Source organism: Rhinoraja longicauda, unplaced genomic scaffold, assembly GCF_053455715.1.
Source record: "Rhinoraja longicauda isolate Sanriku21f unplaced genomic scaffold, sRhiLon1.1 Scf002598, whole genome shotgun sequence".
NCBI lineage: Eukaryota > Metazoa > Chordata > Chondrichthyes > Rajiformes > Arhynchobatidae > Rhinoraja > Rhinoraja longicauda.
In genome coordinates, this window is record NW_027603811.1 from 1 (window position 1) to 9,491 (window position 9,491).

Here is a 9,491-nt window from a genome sequence, read left to right on the forward strand (position 1 = left end):
GTTCTTTTACCTGAATCATTTTGTTCTGCCCAGAACGCAGAAGGTGATGTAGCTGGTTTTGGAAGGAGGACGATGCGTAATAATAAATCAATGGATCAAGACAACAGCTCACACTACCCAGGCACAGGGAGAGCTGGTAGGCAAAATAAAGTGAACTCCCTTTCCCGTGAATAAGATGCAGGACGAGTACCACCAAGATGATGTTAGTGGGTGTAAAACAGACAATGAACACACTGAGTACAATGATCGCCAGGACGATGGCATGTCTCTTCCCCTGCGGGTTGACCGCACTGGCCGAGTGCAGCGTTGAGATTATCTTCGCGTAGCAGACTGTGTTAACGACCAGGGGAACGAGAAAGAAAACGACCAAGAGGCAGGGCAGACAGTTGCGGATAAAGGTGTACGGGTCGTCGGGAAACTGCACGTCGTGGCAGATGGTGATGTTCAGGTAGGGGATGTACACGGCCTGCTCTGTGAGGAAGAGGGGCAGAGTGCCGCAGATGGGGAGGAGCCAGGAGGCGAGGCAGAGACAGGCTGCTCGCCGGCGGCTCCGCCAGATGGTCCACCTGATAGGGTAGACCACGGCCAGGCAGCGGTCCACACTGAAGCAGGTCATCAGCAGCACAGAGCTGCACATGTAGGTGTAGAAGCCGACTGTCACCAGGCGGCACAGGAACGAGCCGAGCCGCCAGTCGTTGCCGGAGAAGTGGTAGGAGATCCTGAGCGGCAGAAGCAGCGCGAACAGCAGGTCGGCAGCCGCCAGGTTGGTCATGTACATCACCGCCGTGTTGTTGGCTGCGCCCACCTTGAAGAGGAACACCAGGATCGCCAGCAGGTTGAGCGGCAGGCTGGCGGCAAGCACCAAGGTGTAGAGGAGAGGAATGACCACCGCCTTGCCCGTCAATGTCCCCGTGCCCCACGCTGCGGGCATTTCATTTCCCTGCGAGCCGAGGGAGTGACTCCCATTCAACCCCCGTCTCAACGCCGGCACTGGCACCGGCACTGGTACCCTCCTCTGGGAACCGCTGCCGTCAGAGATTTTGCGATACCGGCTCCCTCCAAAGGTTTTGGGAGAAAGGTTAATTCGGGAACTCGAGTTCCTCTCTGAAAATACAAGAACAATAAAAAAATGATAATAATTTAAACACGTTTATAGACAATATTGCCCTTCGAGCCAGCACCGCCATTCAATGTGATCATGGCTGATCATTCTCAATCACTACCCCGTTCCTGCCTTCTCCCCATACCCCGTGACTCCGCTATCCTTAAGAGCTCTATCTAGCTCCCTCTTGAATGCATTCAGACAATTGACCTCCACTGCCTTCTGAGGCAGAGAATTCCACAGATTTACAACTCTCTGACAAAACGTTTTTCCTCATCTCCGTTCTAAATGGCTTACCCCTTGTTTTTAAACTGTGGCCCCTGGCATAGACTATTTTCTAAATGGGAAGAATATTCTGAGATCGGAGGTGCAAAGGAACTTGGGAGTGCTGGTACAGGATTCCCAAAAAGTTAGTATGCAAGTCGAATCGTTAGTAAGGAAGGCAAATCCAATGCTTGGATTTATTTCGGTAGTTGATGTGGAAAGGATATTTTCACTAGTGGGAGACTCCAGGACCAGAGGCCATAGCCTCAGAATACAAGGACGTACCTTTAGAAAGGAGATGAGGAGGAATTCTTTTAGTCAGAGGGTGGTGAATCTGTGGAATTCATTACCACTGACGGCTGTGGAGGCCAAGTCAATTGATATTTTTAAGGTGGTGATTGACAGATTCTTGATTAGTACAGGTGTCAGTGGTTATGGGGAGAAGGCAGGAAAATGGGGTTGAGAGGGAAAGAAAGATCAGCCATGATTGAATGGCGGAGTAGACTTGATGGACTGAATGGCCTAATTCTGCTCCTATAACTTATGAAATATCTCGTTATCTCAGTCCTACTTGCTGAACCCCAGTCCTGTGACCATGAGCTAGGTTACTGCCCAATTCACTTCGGCCCCACTGCGGACATTGGACTTTGTCTCTGGAACTGTGTGCTGCAATGCTGAGAACTATATTCTGCACTCTGTATCTTTCCATTTGCATTACCTATTGTTCTAGAGTTTGGCCTGATTGTATGATTTGTACACCATTGTCAAGTTTGCAGTCGACACAATGGTGATTGGGCTGATTACCAACGGTGATGAAACAAAATACAGAGCGGAGGTGCAGAACCTGGCGGACTGGTGCTCTAATAACAACCTGTCCCTAAATATCACCAAGACCAAGGAGCTGATCATCAACTTCCGTAGGTCACATAACGGGGAATACGCCCCGATCTTTATCAACGGGGACAGTGTGGAGAGAGTGGCCAGCTTCAAGTTTCTGGGCACTCACATTTCGGAGGACCTCACATGGTTCAATAACACTGCTGCGCTGGTCAAGAAGGCACAGCAACGACTGTTCTACCTAAGAACACTGAAGAAGTCTGGTCTACCCCAACAGCTGCTGACGACCTTCTGCCGCTGCACCATAGAGAGAATCCTAACACATGGCATCCCTTTGTGGTACCTCAGCTGCACGGTGACAGAGAGGAAAGCTCCTCAGCGGGTAGTCCATAGAGCTTAGAGGACCATCGGAATACAGCTACAAGCCTTGGAGGGCATCTACAACACACGATGCCTCAGAAAAGCCACCAGCATCCACAAAGACGGTAGCGCAGCGGTAGAGTTGCTGCTTTACAGCGAATGCAGCGCCGGAGACTCAGGTTCGATCCTGACTACGGGTGCTGCACTGTAAGGAGTTTGTACGTTCTCCCCGTGACCTGCGTGGGTTTTCTCCGAGATCTTCGGTTTCCTCCCACACTCCAAAGATGTACAGGTATGTAAGTTAATTGGCTGGGTAAATGTAAAAATTGTCCCTAGTGGGTGTAGGATAATGTTAATGTGCGGGGATCGCTGGGCGGCACGGACTTGGAGGGCCGAAAAGGCCTGTTTCCGGCTGTATATATATGATATGATATGATATGATATGAAAGACTCTTCACACCCCTGCAACAGTCTGTTTGAACTTCTACCATCGGGCAGATGATACAAGGCCTCCCCGTGACCTCGTGGATTTTCTCGTAGATTAATTGACTTGGTGTATGTGTAGGATAGTGTTAATGTGTTAAGCGCTGGTTGGTGCGGACTCTGTGGGCTGAAGGGCTTGTTACCACGCTGTATCTCTAAACTAAACTAAATCAATCCCATCCCTGGCCTGGCCTGAAGTTGATGGAGAGTGATAGAATCACAATGCAAGTGATTCTATGAATTATTCCAGCACAACAATGAAAATATATTTTCATGGATAATTAAGGGTTGGTTGGTGAAATTAACTCACTATGTTTGTTCTTCATATGGATTTAAAATAGCCCAAAATGACAAACTTCATTAAAAGTCTCCACTAGATTTTTCTCCATATCTTTAGACTTTAGAGATACAGTGTGGAAACAGCCCCTTCGACCCACCGAGTCAGTGCCGACCAGTGATCCCCGCACACTAATACTATCCTACACGCAAGGGACAATTTACAATGTTACTGAAGCCAAATTACCTACAAACCTGTACATTTTTGGAGTGTGGGTGGAAACCAGAGCACCCACAGAGAACCCACGCGGTCATAGGGAGAACATCGAAATTCTGTACAGACAGCACCCATAATCAGGATCAAACCAGGGTCTCTGGGGCTGCAAGGCAGCAACTCTACGACTGTGCCATTGCACCACCACCAGATAGATCTGTTTCTATCTATCACCCAGGAGCCTCGGCATCAACCCCCCCCCCCCCCCCCCCCCCCCCCCCCACCTCCTCCTCACCCACCTAGTTTAGATTTTAGATTTAGAGATACAGCGCAGAAACAGGACCTTCGGCCCACCGGAGCCGCGCCGCCCAGCGATCCCCGCACACTAACATTCTCCGACACCCACTAGGGACAATTTCTTGCTTTGCTCTCATCTTTAGTATATGTTTGAAGCGCCTCACTCCGACCTCAACTACCACCCCTCCCTACCCTCTCTCCCCAGTTCACCAAACCGTTTCAGCTTATGCCACAAAATCTCTGAACAACAGCTGTCCAAAAAGCTCTTTCCACTCTCCCCCCTCCCCCCCCTTCGCCTCCCCCCACTCCATGCCTTATCTTGACTTCAGCTTTCTATCCTTGTCTCAATAAATGCAGTGGTTTTTACCCCAAATACCCTTCACGTCACGTCAAAGCATTTCCTGCACTGATTATTCTTCACAGAAAACTATTTCTTCTAATCACCTTTTAAGTAATTGTGAGCAATGATAGCTCTTCATCATTGACATCCCAAGCAAATTCTTTCCCCAATTGCCTTCAAAGTTTTTCATTATCTATCTTCTGTTATTATATTACTAAAACTCTCATATATATTGCATTTAGTGCGTGCCCGAAATACAGCCAAAACGGTACACAATAGCGTGACAATTTTAGCAAGTTTCGTTACACTTTAAAAACAATTAACTTAATAAGCTTTAATAAACGCTCCCCCCCCCCCCCCCCCCACCAGGAGGACCGGTGCCCGTCCCGGCATGTCCTGCACCTGACCTTCCTCCCGTGGTGCAGCGCGTTGGCAGAGGGTCAAACAAGATGGCCGCCGCTGCCGCTGCAGGAGAGGTTTCCACCCAATGGGTCCACGGCTCTCTCTGGCTGACGCGATGGCTGCCCGGGGCGAATTGAGTGGCTCCCTCTCCTGTCCTCCCTCGCCCGCCCACAACCCCAGGGGACACTCCCCGGCTGCCAACGGGTCCACGGATCATCAGTTGGGGGGGGGGGTAGCCAGGCCCGCGGGAGAGATTTAAAAATCACTTTTTAAACTTTAATACTTACGTAAGATGGCTGCAGCATCCGCTTGCACAGTTGGGGGAGGGTTGACGCTCGGAGGGGTGGGTGGGACAAGCTTGACACTTGTCGGTGTGGATAAGTTGGGCTGAAGGGCCTGTTTCTACGCTGTATGACTAATTTAATTAATACTAGACCAAGTGGACCCGTTGGGCCCATTCCTCGTAGGGGGTGGGGGGGGGGTGGGGGGGCAGGGAAAGGGAGAGGGTATGATTGAGTGAGGCCTGGACCCAAAGCCTCTCTTTTATTGTAGCACCCTCAACCCCCCACTCATCCCCCCCTCCTCCCCCTACTAACCCACTCCATCCCCCCTAGCCACCCCCACTTGCTCCTCCCCTGCCCCCACCCGGTTAACGCGGGAGGATGGAGTGGCTGAATGTTAGACCAATGCAGTAGAGGTTTGGGGGAGTTTCAAAGGGGGTTCAGGGGGGATTAATTGGGTGAATGGAGGGTGGAAGAGAGGGGGGGATAATGGGGCTGGGGATGGAGTGGGTGAGATGAGGATAAGGGGGTGGGTTGAGGAGGGGAAGATAAGGAGTTGAGGGGGGGTGGATGTGTGGTGCTCTTAAAAAAAAAAACCTGAAACCAATTTAAGTTAATGCAGCACAGGTTTGGAGGAGTTTTAAGGGGGATTAAGGGGGGAATGGAGTGCGTGAGTGGGGCTCTGAAGAAAAATGCTAAACACAATTTCAGTTAATGCAGGAAAGGTTTGGGTGAGTTTTAAGGGGAGGCGGGGTTGAGGTGGGAATGGAGTGCGTGAGTGAGGGGATGGGGTGGCTGAGTAAGGGGAGGGTGTTAGACCAATGCAGTCGAGGTTTGGGGGAGTTTTAAAGGGGGCTGAGGGGGGATGAATTGGGCGAATGGAGGGTGGGATAAGGGGGCTGAGGGGGATGGAGTGATAAGGGGGGTTGAGGTGGGTTGTGGCGGGGGATGATAAGTGGGGTTGAGGGGGTGTGGATGGAGTGGGGCTTTTACAAAAACCTGAAACCAATTTAAGTTAATGCAGCACAGGTTCGGGGGTTTTAAGGGGGATTGAGGGGGGAATGGAGTGCGTGAGCGGGTTCTGAAAAAAATCCCAAACACAATTTAAGTTAATGCAGGAGAGGTTTGGGGGAGGTTTTAACGGGGGGGTTGAGGTGGGAATGGGAGTGCGCTCCCCCCCCCTCCTCCCTCCTCCCCCCCTCCCCCCTCACCCAGTCCATCACCCTCCCCCCCTTCACCCACCATCCCCCCTAAGCACTGCAGTCAGTCGGAGCGGGGTGCCCCATCTCGGCGTGGAGAGGCGACTACACCTCCCGGCGGTCAGCGCGGCCCGATCTGAGGAGTGGCAGGCGCGAGGCATGCCGGGACGGGCGGCTGTGCTCCGAGGGGGGTGACGGGGGGCGCGCATTAGTGAAAGGTCCGGGGTGGGCGGGGGAGCGCATTGGTGAAAGGGTCCAGGGCGGGTTAGCGCATTAGTGAAAGGTCGGGGGGGGGGGAGCTGATCTGTGGAAGACTTGCGGCTCGCATTGCATTGTGACGTCACAGGCAGAACACCGGCGGGGGGTGGGGAGCGCGAGCTGATCTCAAAGGTGCACGGTGCCATTGTGACGTCACACGCTGAATCCCTTCAGGAAATGGGTTAGAATTGAACATTTTAAACTTTAAAATCTCTCTAGCTTTAAAAATGTAGTTTCAATTTGAATGAAACCATCCACTGACACCATCCTTCCAGCGGCCCATCTTCTTTCCCCTTCACTCTAAAATTCTTATGGGGTTGGACAGGCTAGATGCAGGAAGATTGTTCCTGATGTTTGGGGAAGTCCAGAACAAAGGGTCACAGTTTAGGATAAGGGGGAAATCTTTTAGGACCGAGATGAGAAAGTTTTTTTTCACACAGAGAGAGTGGTGAATCTGTGGAATTCTCTGCCACAGAGGGTAGTTGAGACCAGTTCATTGGCTATATTTAAGAGGGAGTTAGATGTGGCCCTTGTGGCTAAAGGGATCAAGGGGTATGGAGAGAAGGCAGGTACAGGATACTGAGTTGGATGATCAGCCATGATCATATTGAATGGCGGTGCTGGCTCGAAGGGCCGAATGGCCTCCTCCTGCACCTATTGTCTATTGTCTTATTGAGGCGTAAAAATATCAGGAGAGGAATACATCAGGTACATGGATAGGACAGGTTTTTGGAGGGATATGGACCAAATCCTTGCAGGTGGGACTGGTGTAGCTGGAAGATGTTGGCGCGTGTGGCAGGTTGGGCCGAAGGGCCTGTTTTCACACTGTATCACTCTATAACTCTCCATGACTCTACGACCCGCTGAGTTACTCCAGCGTTCTGCATCCCGAAACATCACCCACCCTTTTTCTTCAGAGATGCTGCCTGACCCGCCTGAGTTATTCCATTTACCTTCATGAATTTCTTGTTCAGGTGCCAGAGTGTGTGATTCAGTGTTGATCGCCTCCTCCCACTCTCCAGATCACTACTCTTTTCATGATATCGTTAACTTTCAGTGTCTTTCCACTTCCTTGAGCTCTCTGAGCCCGGCACTCCATCCACCAATGTTATGTTTCGCAGGTACTTGGCTCCTACCTCCCTCCGAGTTTTTTGGCAAACCTGAAAGTCAGGATACAGCCCGAAATGTACGCAGTAATCTGGAAAGATTGGTTATTAGTAGGACGTTCCTTTAGGAAGGCGAATTTCTTTAGTCAGAGGGGTGGTGAATCTGTGGAATTCATTGCCACAGACGGCTGTGGAGGCCAAGTCAGTGGATATTTTTAAGGCAGAGATAGGTAGATTCTGATTAGTACGGGTGTCAGGGGTTATGGGGAGAAGGCAGGAGAATGGAGGCAGCCATGATTGAATGGCGATGCAGACTCGATGGGCCGAATGGCCTAATTCTTGCTTCTATCACTTATGAACTTATAAAAGGATTTTGTTTTTGGATGACAATGAAGGCTATTCTATTCTATACAAGAGATTGCAGTGTGGTGGGGTCTTGAGGAAAGCACAAAGTGCTGGATTAACTCAGTGGCTCAGGTAGCATCAGTGGAGGGATTGAATAGGGAACATTTCGGGTCGGGACCCTTCTGAAGGGATTAGTCTAAAGAAGGGGTCTCGTCCCGAAACGTTACCTGCCCATTCGCTCCCCCGCTGACATTTAGTCTGCCCACTCTAATTACAGAGTTTTAGTCTTCGCAATCCCAACGAAACGGCCGTGCAATCTGTTTCCGATGACACGGGTAACCACGAACAAAAGAATGGCTTTGGATGTCAAGGTGCTAAACCCTCCTCTCTCACGCACGTTGGATAACGACTCATCGAGACAGACACAAACAAGCAACTTGAAGCGTGAAGAACTGTCCCGACCCAAAACATCACATATCTGTCCCGACCCAAAACATCACATATCTGTCCCGACCCAAAACATCACACCTTCCCTCTGAAGATGCTGCCTGACCCGCCGAGTTACTCCAGCAACTTTGTGCTTGCTCAGTACCCCACCATCCACTCACTGTCTCTTGCGTCTCCACTCGGGGAGACCGTTGCTACAACGCTCCCACATGCAACAGCTAAGCCAACCCGTCCTCAATTCCTTCAAGTGTGTCGGAACGAACTGCGGGGGTTGCTTTACACTGAAGATGGACACAACATTGAGCGAATAGGTGACGTTTCGGGTCGAGACACTTCTTCGGGCGTCTGAAGTTCTTCCCGAAAGAACTTGAAGTGTGAAGATCTTCAGGCAAGACACAAAATGCTGGAGTAACTCAGCTCAGCGGCGGCATCTCTGGAGAGAAGGAACGGGTGACGTTTCGGGTCGAGGCCCTTCTTCAGACTGATAAATATTATAAAACCAACAGCACAATTGAACAATTGATTTGGCCGAAAGAACTCTGGAGAACTTCAGCCGTCTGAAGGAGATGCTGCCTGTCCCGCTGAGTTACTCCAGCTTTTTGTGCCTATCTTCGGTTTCAACCAGCATCTGCAGTTCCTTCTTACACAACTGTATTAGACACATAGAAAATAGGTGCAGGAGGAGGCCATTTGGCCCTTCGAGCCAGCACCGCCATTCATTGTGACCATGGCTGATCATCCACAATCAGTAACACATCCTTTAACGAAAATGTCCAGTTACGCCAGTATTTTGTGTCTATCTCTCTCTCTCACACACACACACACACATACATATATATATATGTGTGTGTGTGTGTGTGTGTGTGTGTGTGTGTGTGTGTATACACACACACATATATATATATATCAGTCTGAAGAAGGGTCTCGACCCGAAACGTCGCCCATTCCTTCTCTCCTGAGATGCTGCCTGACCTGCTGAGTTACTCCAGATTTTTGTGAATAAATACCTTTGATTTGTACCAGCATCTGCAGTTATTTTCTTACACTATATATATATACACACACATACATATACACACACACATACACACACATATATACATACATATATATACACACACATACATACATATATATACACACACATATATATACACATATATACACACACACATATACATACATATATATACACACACACCCGCACACATACATATATATATACACACACACATATATACATACATATATACACACACACATATACGTACATACATATA

The 9,491-nt window shown here is 49.8% G+C and overlaps 1 pseudogene; it reads right to left on the reverse strand.

Moving 5' to 3' along the window:
* Positions 1-6: 6 nt before the first annotated feature.
* LOC144591872 (proteinase-activated receptor 1 pseudogene) lies at positions 7-1,104 on the reverse strand (annotated as a pseudogene).
* Between the last annotated feature and the right edge of the window lie 8,387 nt (positions 1,105-9,491).